The sequence below is a fragment of the Diorhabda carinulata genome, chromosome Y, assembly GCF_026250575.1.
Source record: "Diorhabda carinulata isolate Delta chromosome Y, icDioCari1.1, whole genome shotgun sequence".
Lineage (NCBI taxonomy): Eukaryota > Metazoa > Arthropoda > Insecta > Coleoptera > Chrysomelidae > Diorhabda > Diorhabda carinulata.
Genome location: NC_079473.1, coordinates 1,966,398 through 1,970,837, shown reverse-complemented (window position 1 = coordinate 1,970,837; position 4,440 = coordinate 1,966,398).

The window sequence follows — 4,440 nt, the reverse complement described above, 5'->3', positions numbered from 1 at the left end:
TCTCTGTAAGCTGTCTAGGACATCTCCAATATGTGGAAGTGGAAATCTATCGCGTATTATATTTTTATTAATTTGCGATAATCGCAACAAATTCTGGTTCGGCAATCCTTTTTTCTCACTAGTACAATAGGACTAGCGAAATCCGAACAACTCGATTTGATTATTCATCTTTTAACCATTCCTATATCTGTCTATCTACTTCTTCTTTTTCGGGTGCCGATAGTCTTCTTGGTCGCTCATAAATCGGTTCTTCGCTTTTCAGAACAATTTTCACCTCATTATTCGTTGTCTTCACTTTGAGTGGTTTGTAGTTTTCTATTAATTTTTTCACTTCCTCCCTCAAAAACCACGTAGAGCCTAACGAGTTTTCCTCGGTTCGCCGTCATAAGAAAAACAAATGTAAAACTTTTATAACTTTGAGTTTTGCATGCGTAATGTTTTGACCAATTCTACTTACAGAACTTAACGTTGTCATGATTAAAATAAAAGATTTATTCTATGCAAAATATATAAATTTTGAAAAAAAAATAGATGAAAATAACTCTTTGTCTTTCGTTTATTAAAACTTAATCCTCTACCTTTCTACTCAGAAGACAAATATGGTATATAAAAAAATATCTCGTTTTTACAGCAAAAGAAAAATCAAAATTATCCTTTGGACTTCGAATCATAAAAGGAATATGAACAGTGTAGTCTTCTTTAAATTAGCAGGTTTGTCGTAACACTTTATTTTGCAATGTTCTGCTATCGCGTACAGCTCTAATGATCAATTTAACAACGGAAAGTTTATTAGAAGAAGAGCAATCACAAATTGAATGTAGTGGAAAAGCCAGTCCTTCATCGAGTGGTTTTGAGGATAACTTTGCGAATGAAGAGGTAAGATGAAAATACCAATTTTAAATATAGTAATTTCTAAATTTCTAAATAGTTCAATTGATTCTTCGCTAAATTGGACATAGATCGCTGATTCTTCACAATTGTAACCAGATTTTGTGAAATTAGGATAAAACAATTGGATTATCTATGGAAACTCTAGTTCGAAATACAATTGGATTAGATAATGTTCGCCAAAAGCTCCGGGATTAGAATGTTCAATGACTTTGTTCAATAACCGTCGATCAGATCCGGGTATTTTAATTTCCATCGATAGTGAATATTCATATCATTATATTTGTAATTTGGACCGTAAATAAAGTGAATTCGACTTATATTTTGGATTGATTGATGTCTTATGCCTAGTTATTTTCAAAGTAAAACTATTTATATGATGTTTCTGTTTGCCATTGAATACGAAAATTGTTCAGTAAATGGGAAAGTTTTGAAATTAAGAAAAGTTACTTCACACACTGACGCTAAATATCCATAGGCTTCTTCAAGATTTTTGCCAACAAAAACCGTTTCGCAGATTGTACCTCAATTAAGCTTATTCCAATTATTAAATGATGGTTTCATGTTGTGTCCAAAACGTATGATATAGAAGATGAAATTATAGATGCAACTGGGAGTTGTTTCGTCCAAGGAAATTTTATAGTATATCTAGCTTCAAAATTCGCGCTGAAGTGAATCGAATCGAAAAAAGTCTAGAGTTTTTCACAATAATGGCAGATGAAAATGAGTGGAATAATTAAGACAGTCCAAACCGGAATTTCCAAGATGTAACCTCTTGCAGTGTACAGCAACTTTCCATATCTCCGATTGAATTGAGCCAGGTAAATATAGTTTTCAAAGACACTGTGTAAAACAAGGTGTATAGAAATGCTCGAAGCAGTGACCTTAATGAAACAACTTCCTGCATTCCCCTCTCTTCTAGAAGCTCTTGATAGTTCAACAGAAGGTAGAGGAAGTAATGAATGTGCTTTTCTGCACTCTATTCTGTCGTAAGAGTTCTCATTCAGTGTCTTAGTTCTGTCTGAGAAACTTGGAATAACTTTACCTTCAATTCCAAGCAGAGTACATAGATATGCACATAGCTTCTTAACTCAGATACAGAGAATTCAGGGAAAACGAGTCAACAGTTGTCCATACTTTTATCCGTTACATCCACAACTTTTCTTGAAATAGGTGTTCAGTAGAAATTGAAAATCAAGTACTCGTCTGCTCCCGATTTTTCCAGGTTGGTTTTCACATTTTCCCAGTCGAAATTTGGTCAATTTACTATCACTCTTCTATATGATGAATATTAATTTTAGAAAATACAAGAATCAAATTTTTTTAGTTTAAGTAATTCTTCGCTTACTGCTGTTTTTATTTTCTATTCTTTTTACGATCCACAACAATATTCTAAAAAAATTTTGAGAATCTTTGATTTGTGCATCGAAATTACGCGAAAAAAATTGCTATTTTCAAGTTGTTTTATTGGAATTTATTGAAAAATAAATAAAATTGATTGACTTGGACATAAGAAAAATTATCGGCTTGATAGTTGAATAATGAATTTAGTCATATTTATGAAATTTTTGTACCAAATGGAATTGGGCATCAAATTGACGGAAAGGGGCATAAAAATGATTGGATCTGCGATCAACTTATTTATATAATTTATTTAAATTTAAAAAATAGGATTTTTTCAACAAACTTTATTGAGAAAATTAACAAATTTTTACAAAAATTAGAACGGAAATTTTTTTAAAAATCACGACACCGCCACTCAAAAGTATTTTTCTGCTATTCCCCTTATACTTCGTCCTCCTTCTCTTCTTCTACTTCTTGCTTCTCCTCTTCTTCTTCTTCTTCGTAGTCTTCGTTTGATTGGATTGCACAGTGACAAATTGACAAGTGTAAAAGAAGCATTAAGAAAACGAATGGTAATACCAATACTGACAACTCCACATCAGATAATACTTCGAATGGCTAATGAAGATGCTAATAGAAAACAAAATGGGGAAAGTGAATCGATTAATAGAGGTAAATATTTAATTACAATAAATATACGTAAAAACTTATGGTATATATGTTGATTGATTGATTGTACAATGAATCGACACTGATTACATACAGACAGCTGCTGATAATTTGTTGAACGAGCATATCAGAAAAGTAAAAGTCCTCATAAGATACTATGAAGATAAGAAGTATATTCACATTGAGAAATCCAAGACATGTACTATTATTACCACACTCACTATTACACTGTCTGACGCCTATTTCGATGTTCTTCGTTAGTCTCTATGTGTTTTGTACAAAACAAAAAAATATTTTCAACAACAGCAAATCATCAATGGATTATTTCTTGAAAAAAAGTTTATCATTACTCATACTGAATTAGAATAACTTTCAGTGGTAGGTTTGATAATTATATTAGTAATTATAATTACTAATCTTGTACTGGATATTGTGGACAATTTAATATTTGGTATCTGTTAAGTAAACCCTAACAAATAATATGCTCCTTCATTATCTTGAAATCGTACTAACTCCTCTAAATATCTCTATTCAATAACAACATTACTAACTAATCGAACCATATGATAGGGAAATATACAAAGCTATTCTTGGATGCTGGGATGGTTTCCGTCTTTAACTTGCTTTTTCTACCGATTAATACGCATAGTCTTGCTCACGCTTGTCTCACTTTGTCGACAGTGTTTTCCACGTGTTAGTTGAAAGTGAGTCTTTGGTCTAGCGTTACGCCTAGTTATTTGGACTTTTTTGTCCAATGTATTTCTTCGTTGTTAATTTTCATTTTCCGGTTGGGTTGGTGGCTCCTTTTTTTCTTGAAGAGAACTGCTTGGATTTTCTCACAATTGACTTGTATTTTCCATGTTTTGCACCATTCGTCAATCTCTTTTGCAGCGTTTTGGATTCGTGATGTTTTTCACCTTAACGCACCTCATTGCTTTTGCGGTGTCGTCCGCGTATAGCGCTGTCAAAGTATTCTCCGTTTTCGAGATGTCTGCTGTGTATATGTTATACAGCGTTGGTGATAGTACCGCTCCTTGCGATATTCCCGCCTGCTGCTCCCCGTCCTCCGATTTTTCGTTTGTAACCTTCACGTTTGAAACTTCCTGTCTTGAGGTACGTGTTCAGGAATTTTATGAGCGATTTTGTGTATCCTGCCTCTTTCATCTTGTAAGGCAAGCTCTCGTGCCATACTCGGTCGAAGGCTTTGCTGGTTAAATGGTAAGTGCCTTGAAAGTTCTTATTTAAAAACAAGTGATAAGACAAAATTCATTTATTAATAATTTATAATAATAAGCATCCCAATGCAAAACTTATTTTTATTAGGCTAGTTTAGAATTTTTAAAAGAAGTTCCTAAGAAGGCAAAACCGAACTGTAAGTACATTGCTGATTATTTGAAATATGGTTTTTGTGGTTAGTGTAAAGATTTTCACAAAAAAAAACATATGTATTTCTTTAAGTACAAAGAAAAAGAATTCTTAAAGTGAAACTCAATAATGCAAACATCAATTTCTGTTGAGAAAAATTAAGAAGCTACAATT